The sequence below is a fragment of the Poromitra crassiceps genome (genome assembly GCF_964638095.1).
Source record: "Poromitra crassiceps genome assembly, chromosome: 7".
NCBI classification, from domain to species: Eukaryota; Metazoa; Chordata; class Actinopteri; order Beryciformes; family Melamphaidae; genus Poromitra; species Poromitra crassiceps.
Genome location: NC_139628.1, coordinates 32,096,756 through 32,113,064, shown reverse-complemented (window position 1 = coordinate 32,113,064; position 16,309 = coordinate 32,096,756). Strand labels below are relative to the sequence as shown.

The following is a 16,309-nucleotide window of genomic DNA, read 5'->3' as shown; positions in this document are numbered from 1 at the left end:
CGATGCTCTCAATATGGAATTACAGCGCTATGTAGCATTGTTGTGAATGGGGAACTAGATAGTTTTAACAATCTCTGTCAGAGGTATGAGTTGGTCAATATAGTGGATTTCTATAGATACCTAAAGCTTCACAGCTATTTTTGGGCAGAGATAATAGACACAAACTCAGAAGAACCATCATTACTAAGCAGAATATTTATTGATGCTTACAACTCAGGAAGTAACAAGGGTATTATAAGCAGGATATACTACAGTATTTTATCTCTGAATAAACATTCAACAGAGTACATAAAACAATTGCATTGTGATTGGCTAGTTGTTAAAAACCACGTCTCTTTTGCGGGCACGAGCTCCTGCGCACGGGCATTTTCATGTGCACACGCTCTCAGCTTGATTAGAAAAACCTGGATCAACTTAACAAGTTGATAACTACATTCGTAGTATGGGTTAACTAGAATCCAGCTAGCTGGCAATTATCTGGTTTAGCCAAACCAGATCAAGGTACAGATCCTGGATCTTCTTATACAACATTCGTGGTACAGCCCTCAGATGGTCCCACAGAACAAAACAAATGCAAATTCACGTGATGGGATGGTTTACCAGTCTAGACGCTGCACCACAAACCATCACATTCACATCTTTCAGTTATGGAAGCCGTGAGAGGCAAGTGAGGAAAAAGGTGATCCATTTCTGATCTAAATTGTTTTTTTTCCTGTGCTTATGACTTCAGCTTTTTTTCAAGATAATCTTTCTTCTTTTTTATTATTATTTTAAGCATTTGTTTATTGAGATTTTGTATATAAATCCAGGATACAATAGTACACAATATCAGCAATATAAACAATAAATTGTAAACATTTCCCACCCCCACCCTCCCCGAACATCTCATCCGTCAAAAAAAGAAAAACAAAAGAAAAACAGTGCATTCCCTTTTAAGCAAAGTGTTTGAACACTATAGCAGTACAGCTTGAGGATTGACATACAAATGTAGAGCATAGCATAAGAATAATAAGTACTTAAAATACAAATGTACTGTGGTATCAAACACCTATAGGACAAGCAATGAGGGTTCATGAATCCAGAACGTTTTGCAAATCTTTGCTTTCAAGAAGATGTAGGAGGCCCCAAATTTTGTAAAATGTATCAAGCTTACATTTGAGACTATATGTTTTTCCGAGCAAGACAGGATGATAGTTCTTTAAGCCAGTGACTGATGTGAGTCAGTGACTCTAAGTCAGTGGTCCCCAAACTGGGGTACGCGTACCCCTAGGGGTATGCGGAGGTACTACAGGGGGTACTTGAGAGAAAGGGGAAAATGCAAAAATGTAAGAATTAAATCGTGAAAATAAATGAAACATTAAAATGAATCTACTCAGGAGGCACTAATTGCAACTCTTTCCCCCAATTTCTTATTTTGTAATGTTATATTCTTCAAAGGTGGGTTATCATTCATCCATTGCGTCATGTTATAGTTTTCTCTTGCTATTTTCTAAGCAAAATCTTGTAGTAAAGGGGGTACTTGGATTCAGACATCAGGGAAACGGGTACTGAAGACAAACAAGTTTGAGAACCACTGCTCTAAGTTAATGGTTCCCAAACTGGGGTATGTGGAGGTACTACAGGGGGTACTTAAGAGAAAGGGGTAAATGGAAAAATGTAAGAATAAATGAACTGATTAACTTTCCACGCCCACTAGTCAAAAGGGGGCGTGGCAATGGCCGTGGCTAATCACAAAATGGTGCTTAACTTCCACACGGATTCACGTAACACAATAAAACTTTGTAGGAAGGTTGATCATGGGCCAAGGATGAACTGATGAACTTTCCACGCCCACTAGCCAAAAGGGAGCGTGGTCATGGTCACGGTCAATCACAAAAAGCCGCTTACAGTAACTTCTACACTGATTCACGTAACACCACAAAACTTTGTAGATACTCTGTAAGTAGGTCATGGGCCAACTTAGAAGTGATTAACATTCCACGCCCACTGGCCAAAAGGAGGCGTGGCAATGGGGGTAACATGCCGTGGCGGAGGTATGCATTCTACTGAGTGCCCCCTAGTTTGCATTGTTTTACCAGCACAAGCCCAGCGTATCACGGAAAGGCTAAAAGGCATTTCAAACAGTGATTTCAAATAGTGATTTCAAATAGGGATTTCAAACAGAGATTTCAAATATGAATTTCAAACAGGGATTTCAAATAGTGATTGCAAAAAACTGCTTTTTGTGTTGCCAGTAGATGGCGCTATGACTATGCGCGTGGCACTGCACTCCTTCAGGTCCTCCTAAGCGCACTCCCCAAGTTTGAACAATGCCAATGGGCTTTTTTTTTTTTTTTTTTACCAGTTTCATGCCAGACCCCTGAAAAGTGTTTTGGCAAAGTTTGGAGGCAATCGGAGCAACGGTGTGCCTTGCAACTCCGGACATACGGAGTTGCAAGTACCGTACACGCATACAGTACATACAGTACATGAACAAATACGGCTCTCAAATATTGTAGGATGAAGCACTACTGTACTGGACCCCTAATAACTTGTACATGCAATACAGTTTCATAAAAGTGTGCTTTTGGTCGCATTTGTCAAGCTTTCAGAAACAGCTGCACTACACAGCCCTCTAACAAAAAAGAGCGTAGGAATTCTATCTTTCGCAAATCCAGTAATTGGATTCCTGGTCTTGTGTCCACTGTCCTTGCAGATCACAGCAAGATGCGTAGGACTTGGTCTCTAAGTCTTGAGGCCATCCTGCCGCCCAGTAGCTGCAGAACAAACAACATTCTCCTTCTTAATAGAGCTTAAACCATTGATTATTTTCATTTAGAAATAATAGCCGTTTCTCAATGTTAAGGATCCTTCCTCGGCAGGACTTGTCCTTCCTAGTCACGTCCTACCTCTGTAGGCAAGAGTCCTTCCTCACATTGGAAGAGCAAACATTTGGACCAGGCTAGTGAGTGTGCATGATTGCGTCATGGTCCCACTGTCAGATTTCAGATTTCACCGAAGTTTCTAGCTTATTAATACATTTGCTGGCACACTAAAGTGATAACATATTCACGAATGACAGAAGATACTTAGATTTAAATGTGTGAATTTGTGCAGCAGGCGATGTTTTGCTGCTTGCCATTTTTAAAAGACTCAGCTGGGAGCAATCATTTCATCCGTGCACATAGAATTGTAGAGCTTTTTTTTTAATGTTTTGCTGAGCCCTCCTCACTCAAAGCATCTGGCAATATCTTTTGCCAGGCAGCCAGATGACGGATGATGTCATCAGTGATGTCATCAGTAACACACATGATGCCTGGCATAATTTGCGCTTTTTTCATGTAACATTCTTTTACACAACTAACTCTTTAACACATCTATTCTACTAGTTATAAACGGTGCCTTTGATGACATTGTGGAACAAAATGAAATAACGAATAACAAAACATCTCACGTGTTAGCGGGTGTCAGCGGTGATCCGTCCTCCCACTCCCACTTCTGGTCCTTTTGATTCACCAGACCAATCCAGGACTTTCCATCCTGACTCAGCTCACGGACAAAGTCCTGATAATTTGATAAAAGAGGCTGCAATCATTTCTCTGTTCTTAAAGCATAACATAAGTTCAGCTGTTGGACCCATAGACAGTATTCTCTGTAGTTGTTAAGTTGTTGGGGCCACAGACACTATTGTCTGTAGTTGTTGGACCCACAGACAGTGATGTCTGCAGTTGTTAAGTTAAGTTGTTGGACCAACAGACATATTGTCTGACTCTGTAGCTGTTGCACCCACAGACAGTATTGTCTGTAGCTGTTGGACCCACAGACTGTATTGTCTCCAATCAGCTGTCAGTTGAAGCAGCGAGCTCTGCTGCCTCTCACTGCAACACTAAGTCCATCCAAACTGTCACAATTACTCCACCGAGCGACCGACGGACGTATTTCTCGCCGCGGTCCAGAAAGCAGGGGCACCGACCATTTCTACTCAGCAATTTGTCTTCTACTGAACTCTACTGTTTACAATCTGATCTGACCTGACCGTCCAGAACTAGATCACTCCGCCAGGGACCGCCTTTCACCCCACAGCGCTCTGTGCTGCAGCAGAGAAAAATAGTTCTGTGATTTCCTGTTGCATAATGGAGGAACTGAGTCTGTTTCCTCTCGACTCTCCTGTGTAGAGACAATCAACTTTTTAGCTGGGCCCAGCAGCTCTATAAGTCATTCTGTTGGTTGGTCGGTCCACAAAAACTTCACCATGCCATGTGTGTGTGTCAGTGTGTGTGTGCGTGTGCACGCACGAGTGAAGGTGTGTGTTTGTGTTCATGCCAATTGGCTAAAAGGGGGGGGGGGGGGGGGCAAATTTCACAATGGAGTAGATGACATCACAATGGAGTGGATGATGTCACGCGATGTCTGGAAAAGGGGCGGAAAATGTTACATGTTTAGCCAATCAAAACGCATTGGGCAAGTCCACCCCTGTGTGTGTGTGTGTGTGTGTGTGTGTGTGTGTGTGTGTGTGTGTGTGTGTGTGTGTGTGTGTGTGTGTGTGTGTGTGTGTGTGTGTGTGTGTGTGTGTGTGTGTGTGTGTGTGTGTGTGTGTGTGTGTGATGTGATGTCTGGAAAATTGGCGGAAAATGTGACGTTTTTAACCAGTCAAATTGCATTGGGCAGGTCCACTCCCGGAAATGGGCGGAAAATGTTAATGTATTTAGCCAATGAAATTGCATTGGGCAGTTAACGCAGACTTTTTGAGGTCTCAAAGCAGGGCAAACAGGTGTAACCAATAACATAAATTATGGTTACACTCCATTTAGGTGTTACAGTGCCAGTCCCTTGTTGAGCTATTTGTTCAAAGTAGCAAGGCACACCGTTGTGGCGATCACCTCCAAAATTTACAGAAACACTATTGAGGTGTCTGGAATGAATCTGGTGCGGAAAAAAGAAAAAAGGAACCAAATGCGCCCACGGGGGGGTTGAGCCCAGGGGGGCGGGCCAATTCATTCAAAATGTTACACATTTTAGGCCTTCACACTCACATAGACATTGTGACATCACAATGGTTTGAGTGACGTGCGCCCATTTAGGGTGCTAAAAGAGACTACAAGAACTAGAAATGAGCATGCAAAGTGCACACATTTCTAGTTAATATTATTGATTACACCTGTGTTCACCCTGCTTTGGTACTCAAATGGCTGCTGTGAAAAGGGTCTATTGACTCTCCCTCCAGATCTCAGCGTGAACGGAGAGAGTCTGGCAAGCGAGGCTAGTCTCCTCCGACCCTAGCTACTGTAGTATGCAGGTAAAGAGCTACTGAGCTTGAGCTCCTGTGCAGCTGTCCCCTGTCCCGCTCCCCCAATAGACCCTTTTCACAGCAGCCATTTCGACATGCAAAGCAGCAGGGTAAACACATGGATGTAACCAATAACATTAATGAGGGCCCTGGCACTGGAACACCTAATAAATGGAATGGAGCATCATTAATTGTATTGGTTACACCTGTGTTTACCCTGCTGCTTTGCATGTCGAAATGGCTGCTGTGAAATCGTCTATACTGCCACGGATACCCAGACTGATTCAATAATGCCACTGCAGGAGAACCAGAATAATCTTGTGACTTCAATTATGGGCCTCATTTTTTATATCTTTACCAGTATTTGTTTTTTGCATAGATGAATACTGAGTGGTTGAGGAGGAAGGCAGATGCAGAGCAATTTTAGTTTATTACATCTATTTTACTTTAAGTCTGTAAATAAACTGCTCCCCAGTTCTACATTGATACCTGCAGAGCTGTGTTTGTTCTTTTGTAGCATCGATAGTAAATGTATAGCGTATCCCCCTCCAGGGCAGGGGGGCCGTGTGCAGTGTGTTTGCAAACAGCAAGCTGGAGTCCGTTCAGAGATACAGGGACATTCTGCATAGTATGCCTTTAACATATATGGCTTTCTGCTGGTGGTGGGGAAGTGTGGCAACCCAGGGACAAAGCCCTTCAGCAGGCAAAGCTCTGCCCACTGCTCAGAACACATTTCATCAGCTGACAATGTGTATTGTGTTTCACACAGTCACCACACACATGATGACCCTGATGTATGGAGAACATGGAGTAAGGGGTACCGGGGGGAGACATATCTGGTCTTGTTTGTTGTTATTTTACAAACAGTTTGGAGCAAGAGGCAGCAGAGCTGATTGATTCAACTGAGACTAGACTACATATAAGACTAGACTACATATAAACACATACATTCACAGAAATACACATCTAAACTCACAGGCACACAGACGTACATGTATGAACAAACCAACACAATGTCACACACAAAAACGCAAACATGCATACACATACTGTAGGCCTACCTGTTCCTCTCTGCTGTTTATGACCACCAGATATGATTGTCTTGTCTTACAGTCCGCTCTGCTGTCCCTCCAAAGTTTCTTCTCAGTAGATTTATAGTAACAACTGCAGCCAAATTTTGTCCATCCTTCAGGACACGACTTCCCTTATTGTCAAAGAACTGATTTAGTGACAGATTTCAATTCATTCAACATCACATTGATTAGAATTTAGTAGTTACTATGTATTTTAAATCCTATCTTACCTGCAATATTCCCCTTCAGCTGGTTTGTTTCTTGAGTCTGATTGTGGTAACTGGTCTTTAACCAGTTTATGTATTCCGTCAGATTGCTGGTCTGGATCTGGTTATGCCTGATGACCGAAACATCTGTCAAGAACCATGAAAAAAACAAAACATGTCAACAACATGAAACCGTTCTTCTTAAATTGGTCAATATATGTGTCTGTGTGGGTGAGGAGAAATGTCTGTTGAACAAGAGTTATGACTAAGGCCGTGTGTCCATCTAGCTTCTTTTCCTAAGCTCCAGTGTCTTTTTTCAGTTGTTTCCAACGAGGAGAGAGCGTATGCGGGCGCATACGCCCGTCTAGAGAAAGTGCGCTGTGCCCAGCGTCTATTTTCAGAGCGCTCCGACTGTTTTATGCGCCGGCTCCCAGCGCTTCCAGCTGAAAAGATTTTAACTTTTCAGAAAGACGCTGGTGTCGCGGGTGCTCCTTTTCAGGCAACTAATCACATGGAGAATATCACAACAGAGACAAAAAGGCTCAATTGTCGGAGCAGATTGGCTAGACACTTAATATTTCTGGTGAGTGTTGTGCTCTTACGCTGGGGACATACCAGAGGCGAAAATTGCGCGCATGCGCCGCGCAGCGCACCTCCGCGCAGAAGTCGCTTAAAGTGTCCACACAGAGAGCGCAGCTCTCTTTGCGCGCTCTGCTCGTCCACTATATATTTTGCCCCAGATCTCCTGTCTTCCTTATCATGGCCAAGTAAATGATGACATAAATATCTAAAGTAATATGTTTGGGATAACAGTTAATGGCTACCTTCATTATAAAATGCAATTGCATCATTTGTCTGTTCTCCTCCCGTTTTCCCAGTGCGTGCTGTTGTAGAGAGAAGGCGAGTCCTAGCTCTCTACTTGTTGCTCTGCAGGCAATGAGCCCCTAGAAGCCGCTCCCCCTCTCCCACTGCTCTTTCTCTCTTTTCACACTTCCAAAGGGGCAATCAACAACGTAAATAAACATTATTTCACTTTGAAATTGGTTTTATTTGACGAATGTCCGGTTTCGGAGTTCCTGTCTGCCCTTATCTGATCTGTTCAACTTGACAGAGTCGCTCACAGGCGCAGACGGCCGCGCAGGAAAATAGAACTCCAGGCTGAGCTGAGCGGCCCTGAGCGTCCGCGGAGCTGAGCTGAGCGGCGCGCTGCGCGCAATTCGGTGTGGACTGACAGATCTGTTAACATGGTGTCCTAATGAAAACTGGCTGCGCACAAGGTCGCAAATGGTCGCGCCGCGCAGCTTACGTGCAGGAGACGCGTGCGGTGTGTTTTCACCGTTAGCTTCTTAGCTTCCTAACGTTATTATCAATCTGCTTGATTTGCATATTGTCCGCTGAGATCAGCGCTTCCCAGCGTACTTCCAGCGTTTAACTGTCAGAAAAAGAAGCTATATGGACACACGACCTTAGGAGGTTAAAGGAGGACGCCAGTGTAATTTTACTGTGCTCTTATTTCCATTTTGAAAACTCTAAAACCAGCAATGTATTAGCCAATCAGAAGCTCCCATCTGTCTGTTCTGGTGCAGGCCAGAGGCTCCTGTTGCTTTCAAAAAATACATTCAAACCAGCTCCAAGCATTCTAGCTCCTAGCCTTCCAGTATTCTTTTAAGGTGTGTGTGTGTGTGTGTGTGTGTGTGTGTGTGTGTGTGTGTGTGTGTGTGTGTGTGTGTGTGTGCGAGCATGAACATGAACATGAACTGCAGCCACACTGATCCATTAGAGAGGATAGAATGTCCACATAAACAAAAAAGAAAAACACCTCTAATTTATGGTGAACAAATTGGTCCACACAAATCCAAATTTGAAAACGAAATACCCAACGAACGAATATCCAAATAGCTGAATATTTGGGTCCAGCCCTACTTCTATCCTGCAGTAGAATAGCCATTCAGACTGGCACACACTTTGCTGGGTTTAGACTCTTCATGTTAAAGTGACATGATAAGTGATTGGTTGAAGCACATAGCATAACCTAAAGATAACATACTATGACTAAGACTATAACCTGTTGTTCATAGCTTAGAGTGACTTGAGATATGATGTTCTGAAATCAAAATGAGAGGCTCACAGCAGATGGACAGGACAATGATCCCAGTCAACAGCAGAAGGCTCAGCAGGCCCAGACTCACTGCAGCAGCTCTGAAAGGCTTTCTGCTTCTCTGGACGGCTGGAAGAGACCTTTGACTGGGAGGTCCTGTGAGAGGCAAAGTACACAGACATCACTTTCACATCCACACCAAGCATGTTCTGAATTTATTTAAACTCTGGAATGTTTATTCCCTGTGGCTGGGTATCGTTAGTATTTTTACCGATTCCGGTGCCATTTTAAATTCTTCTTATCAATCTGATTCTTTACATTTTAAATTGTTCTGAAGGGACTGTAAGGGACCGACCATATAGGTTGATTCTTAGTAGCTATGGCGCTCGCCGTGGGTGTCAAAACATAAGATGAAGAGGTCTCCAGGTCACTGTGAGCTGGTAGGCTGGGGTTTGTCATTGTCCACTTATGAGGTTCTGCTAGGTTAGACGACCTGAGGAGACAACTAAGCCAACGACAGTACTGTTGGTGAGTTGCTTGGTGAACTCCTCCACTGAGATGCTGTATGTGGACAGACCAGCTGCAGGCAACCACGTCTTGCTGAAGGTTGTCCCAGTGCTCCCGCACCATGGAAACCACAGGCTAGAGACCTATGCCATCCTGGACGACGGGTCTGAGCGTACCATGCTCCTTCCAGCAGCAGCACGAGACCTACAGTATGTCTGCAGGAGACACCTGAAGACCTAGCCTTGAGGACCATACAGCAGGATGTCCAGACCCTCCGCGGCTCGTCTCTGTCGTTCCGCATCTCCCCAGCGGCTAAACCCCAGATCAGCTCCCGCATCTCAGGGGCATTCACCGCAACTCATCTCGACCTGGGAGACCACTCCTACCCGATGGACAGACTCAAGAAGCGGTACAAATACCCGATTGGATTGCCCATCCAACCATTCGAGAATGCAACACCCCTGGTCCTTGTCACCCATCAACCCCACCTCATCACCCCCATCGTGATTCGTGCCGGTCCGGTCCTCCCGGTGGTCCTACAGCTGTCCGGACCAGGTTTGGGTTGGCTCTCCAGGGCCCTACGGGGCCACCGACCTTCACGGCCATGACAGCGCGCCTGTACGAAGTGACTGCGTGCCTGTCCAGAACGACGGTCTACTGTCTGTGGTGTCACCTCCATCATGTCCAGTGTCCAGCTACCCGACATGAGTCAGTGGGGAGAGCTTCTAGAAGCCAGCAGGATAGTTTCCCCAATGAGCTCCAGTAGCCGGCTACTTACCTTGGCCCCCGAGCTAGATGAAGCCAGAGAGCTCATCCACGTCAGTGGCAGCTTCCGTTGAACAGAAGATCTGGACCAGGCAACCATGCACCCTATTGCATTGGACCAGAGTCACTCGTCTATCAAGCTCCTAATCCAGGCCTTCAACAGACGTCTGGGCTTTCCCGGCCAAGAAGGTGTTCGCTGAGATTTGTCACGCATTCTGGATCCTAGGGCAGACAACCGCATCAATAAGGCGCTGGGTGCAACAGGGTCAAGGTCAGCGTATGCAAAGCGGAAATAGTCTGGCAAGTGAGAGAGACTAAGGTCAGCGAAACCGGAGGAGACACAGCCCAGTGGCCCTGAATTGAGGACACCCTCCACTGCAGGCGGTAAGTCAGCCGGCCTTGGATCAACCAACCGCACTGGCCTTCCCACGTCGGCGTTCAGTGCAGGTGTGCTGGTAGCGGCGGATAGCTTTGTACGCCTGCGCAGGTGTTTTGACCGCACCATTGGAAAAGCCTCTAACCTGGCAAACTGAAAGATTACCAAAACTCTGTCCAATAAAGAAGCAACTAAGTTGTGAGCAGTGGCGCAGTATTGTATAGGAAACCGTGGACGATTCCAAGGGCCCTTGACTGACAGGCGTCCTGCCAGGGGCCCTAAAAAAAATGGAAGACTCTGGAATTTTTTGCAGTATTAAATTATTAACCTATCATCATTAATATAATATTTTATTCACAATGTACTAATAAAACTAATGGTTTATTTTTATCTTTATTGTATTTTGGCAAAAAAAATCATCCACCCTCCTCCCCCTTCGATTTTCATAAAATGTTCAGTCCTGCCTCAAGTCCGCCCCTTCTATCAGAAATGCGTAGTGAGTGAGATCATGGCAGCAGGCAAGAGAGCCAATTAAACAAATTAAATGGTCAAAGTTGTCATTGACATTAAGGTACTTTAGATAGGCACCCCCTCCCCCGCCCGAGTATTTCTAAATAGTTTGATGCAGTTTCCCAGCCGCGTGTAATGTTTGCGCTATATGGAATCACAATCAGAATGATCAGAACAGCTGTTTAGATAATCACATTTCTACAAAACCATGGAGTGCTATACCTTATTCTGTTCATAAGAAGGAGGGCTTTCCACTTTACAAGTAAGCAGAAATAAATGAAAGCCTGAGAACGAAAAACAAGTAGTAATTCAATTAGTTACAAACCAGTTTGCAATCTCTTTTGATCTGACACATGACATCTCCGTTCTCCATCTAGACCTACTCTCCAAAACTTTCCTGTGCTCCATAAGAGTAATAAACATTATGGATATGAATTAATTTGATTGTGATATTAAAGAAAATGTATGTTAAATCGAACATGATGCTGTGATATTGTCCACATCTCCAAAGCCTTTTATTAGTGGCCGGGCCAGCGAAACGGCAGGGCCACTTATTGTATTTGCCTGTATTCTTCTTCTCCCGGGAAGTTCGACTTCCCATGCATGAAAACTAACCAAATTTTGCACAAAGGTCCAGTCCCATGCCAAACGTCTTTGACGCAAATTTGGGGCCAATAGTCCTAACGGCAGCACTACAGCGACCGTCTAAAATTTCAAACTTTGAAAATTCATAGAAAATCAGGCATACGTGCTACAGCTTTGCAACTTTCACTGAAATGTGGGCCCAAATGAGGAGAAACTTTTGTACAATGCAACCTATGGCCAATTATGAAGTCTAAAGACGGCAAAACTGCAAAAACTGTAAAACTAATTAAACCCTACTCCTCTCACATTTTTTCTTCAAACGACACCGAACTTCAGCATCTGCATCGTTAGACTGTCCTACACAAAAGTATCAAACAGATTTTCGATTGGTCAAAAATTGAGCCCACAGTGCATCAAAACGTTGAATTCTGCCCCCATGTATAGCCTATAGTCACTCAAGCAATTGTGATGCCATCACTGATGTCACTCGAGCAATTTTGATGTCATAATAGCTCAAAGCCTTGAGACTTGCCCGGCCACGACTCATTGCTGCGCAGCAGCTATAATTTTTATGATGTTTTCCTGTGATGCTATACTATATAGTCCTACATAATAATTTCCTACTCAGTGGACTTACAGGGTCTGAGAGTTCATAGTGATACTCTTGTCTTGTCCTAAGCATAGAACTGTCCTAGTGAATGTTATTCAACTTTTGTATATCCTACTGGAAATTACCGGTAAGCTGTTAGTCCATAGTGAAATAGGCTGTTACTTCACAGAAGAAGAGTGTTTACATTTCGCTCCTCTTCTAGCCAATATTTAATCAATGCAGGGATTTTTTTTTTTTTGCAAGCCATTCATACTAAATCAGTCTATAATAACAGACTCCTGTTGGACTCCATATGTATATCAATATTCTTTCTAAGTCATTAGTTTACTGATAGTATTTATTTGTTCACTCTGGGGTATTCAGAGCAAAGAGGGAGAGAGAGACAGAGAGCATGATGGTTCAACAGGGCAAGGAGAGCTGGTATAGATGATATGGAGGTGAGTGAGAAAGGGCAAATAATGACATTACAATAGTCTAATCTGAATATTAATTTAAAATGAGATATTCCTCCAAATCGGGCTTCAAATGGCCAACATTTTCCGCCGCCGCCGCCCTACGGATGGCAGCATCGGTGGGCCCAAAATCCCTGGCCGCGCCCCTGGTTGTGAGTCCATGTGACTTGTCTTAACAAGTTCTGGTTCTCTTGTAATTGGGCAGTGTGAATCTAAATTAATCTAAATGAAGCAACCTTTCCACGGTTCGAACAAAAGAAAACAAACAGTTGAGATCACACCTTTACAGTACTATGTGAGAAATAACACGAGGATTCAAGTCAACAGCCACATTTTTGAAAGACTGGTGCAGAAGTGGGTAGGATATAATTTTATAAGTTTGGTGCAAAGACATCTGAACCGCTTCAGATTTTTTTTGCAGAATGATAATATCTAATTGTACAAATGTGAAATTGGTCAAGCATCCATTATTCATTATTATTATTCATTTTACAACATTCAAATGTAATGATTTCAGATGTACCTCTGTCAGGCTGCTGGTCTCTCAAAGTGTCTACGCTCTCGTAGATCTCCACAATCCTCTCCTCCCTTTCTCCCCTCTGCACTGGGTCTCCTCTGCTATATCTCCCCTTCGTCAAGTCTGGCCTGGCGGCCGTCGACATCTTGAAGGATGAGACAACTGAAAACCACACTGATTATGATTATTATGCCAGTGTGTCTGTCTCGGTCTCCCAGCCAGGTTTCAGCAAGTGGTATCAAGGAAGTAGCAGCAGCAAAGCACACGCACCAAACACACCACACACACCACACCACACACACACACACACACACACACACACACACACACACACGCGCACGCACACACACACACACACACACACGCACACACACACACACACACACACACACACACACACACACACACACACACACACACACACCAAACACACCACACACACCACACACCACCCCCCCCCCCCCCACACACACACACACACACACACCTACACACACACACACACACACACACATACACACGCACACACACACACACACACACACACACACACATACACACACACACACACACACACACAGCAGATAACAGGAAATGTGATGTAGCGGTTTCAGACAAGAATATAAAGTCATCTTTACCGCTGCCACACATGTAGCAATCTCTTTCATCACAGTAAAGGCTTGTGCACACCATGTCCGTATTTTATATCTGAAATCTGTATCTGTATCTGGAATTGTCGCACTTTTTAAAATAAATAGGACCTCATGTTGTGTCACTCATGTTTACACTCTGACTCCCAAACTGTAGTTTACCAAGTCAGGTCCATGTCATTAATATCAAGTCTCAAGTGTGACTGTAGAACAGCAATTCATTTCAGAACAATTCAAGAGTCCAGACTCCAGTATCAATTTAAGAGAAATATTGAAGAAGACTAAATATCTAGGCCTTTTCAATGCAATATGGTTTTAATAGGATAAAAACTTGGCAAGAGCATCACGAGTTTGATTTGATCAGTTTCACCTTCAATAAATTCAATCATTCCATACAAATTCAGAAAACAAAATTTTAATTTGGTCGTCTGCTGGAACAAATATCATCACTTTCAATCTGAGTCATTTACACAAACACAAGATCTCAAGTCAAGACTTTAGAAACATTTTCAAGTAATCAAAGTACAAGTCAGATTCAAGTCCCAAGTCACCACCACAACCCAACTCAAGTCAAGTCTCAAGTCTGCTCTTCAAGCATCAAGTTCTTTTTATTTATACTTTCTTTTTCAAACTAATGAGAACAGAAAACACCTCTTTGAGACGACAGTGATTACGGTAATACGAGTTAATTTGCAAAAACAGGTCAACGCCATTCTTAAAATGAATAAACAACACCTGTTTGATACTCCCTGGAGTGCACATAGAAAACATTATTGAGGTGATTTATGTGAAAATGATCAGATTAATATGTTTTAGTTATGATTGATAATAAAAATGCCCAGAAAATATATACATTACAGTATAAATACATCAATATATAATATAAAATGATAAAAAAATCCAAATGGATTGCAAATTAACTCTTCATAAAAAGCTCCCACACCTACTACTCTGGCAGCATTAACTGAATTAAGCAATATCAACAGAAAAAAAAGCATACACCTAAAGCCATAAAATAAATAAATAAATACATGGGGGGGTGTATGTTATCTCTGGTTGTTGGTTTGTGATTTGTCAGGGTCCATGGAAATATCCTTAGGGCATACCATCACAATATTCCTGACCAAACACCTCAACATCGACACTGCGACCACCCTGTCGGGGCGACCATTAGTGCCCAAAAACAACTCCCAGTGACATCTTACACCAACAATCATCAGCAGTGTGGATGCACTGATCAAGTGTGCAAGTGAAAACAATATCATTGGTAGAACAGCCAGGCAAGCACAGGAAACCACATCACTTCAAAAAGGAACCAGGAAAAGACAACACCCACGCTACACAGCACATCACCACATCCAAAATCAAATAGAGCATCCGGACTCGTCATGACAGATACAATATCGAGATATTGCCCAGCCCAATAAAGACACATTTTCTCTGCCTTTATTTTGTCTTGTGTCTCTGATCCTTTCAAGATGCAAGCAGCTCATTCATTCTCTCATCCATGTACATGAGAAGGTGGTTGAGTAGATTCCCAGTCCATCGGGATCAATTATTTGGCAATTCTTTATTCTTTATTTGGATCCCCATTAGCTTCCAAAAGTGGCCGCTAGTCTTCCTGGGGTCCACACAAATTAAGGTGGAGAAGAAAGGGCATCCTTCTGGGGTGTTACAGAGGGAAGTGATTTTGGGTGAGAGGCCAAGGAGAGCAATGCGTGGTGGGGGGGGTTCAATGGAATGGTTATTTTTAATTCTATAGAAATAGAATCAAAGATTGACCTCCAGAAAGTAAAGAATTGCATGTTAACTATGAATCCGGGTCTGTAGGTTTCATAAACAGACTGGAGGCTCTTTGGCTTCATGTGTTGAGGTTTCCATGTTGAGAGCAGGCAGTTAGGTCATGTGCTTCACACCTCGTGCGACACCACTTGCACAGGTGACAAACCGCTGCTCTGCAGTTTGATAGAATACAACAGAATCGAATAGAAACTCTTCTTTACCAACACATGACCGAGCTCTGTGGCAACCGCTTTGAATGAAGCAACAGCTGCTACATGGACGCATAACAACCAGCAGACAGCAAACAACAGAATGGAATGTTTTTACAGGAATCTACCAACCCACCTGATTCACTATGAACACAACAAATGACTGAATGGGCATTTATTTATTTATTTATTTATTTATTTATTTATTTATTTATTATACATTTTTTTTTTGTATTGATGACTTAGTGACGGCAGGTCGGGGATTTACTCACAATCTTGACTTCAAAGACCTGATCTGAAGCTCTCCACCAACCTCCACTTTGGTGTTCAGAGTGAGGAAACCAAATAAAGGGTTAAAGGGAGAAGTAGTGCGATAGTCTCACCTGCTGAAAGCTGTATCTGTACCCTGCATTTATCAATTTACACATGGCTTTAGTTTACTATACACAGCATCTTCACAGTTCACACATCATCATCTGTCTTTAGTTTGATTATATCAAGATTCATCAAACTATCTTCAACATGACACTGTCAATTTATCAAGGTAGACAATTTAAAAGATTACGTTTGTTTGTTACCTCCGCCACCGGGTTGGCCCAGCCAACAGTGCCCTCTCTGTCTGTTTTATGCTGGATCAGTGTGGCCACCTCTGTGCTTAACAAAAGTTGATGAAACTGCAGGCCTTTGTGTTCAGCAAGATAAT

At 43.4% G+C, this 16,309-nt stretch overlaps 1 protein-coding gene across 1 annotated transcript in view; it reads left to right on the top strand.

Moving 5' to 3' along the window:
* Window positions 1-16,309, top strand: part of dysf (dysferlin, limb girdle muscular dystrophy 2B (autosomal recessive)) — a gene marked incomplete at both ends in the record, with an annotated part of 159,277 nt that overhangs the window by 55,690 nt on the left and 87,278 nt on the right.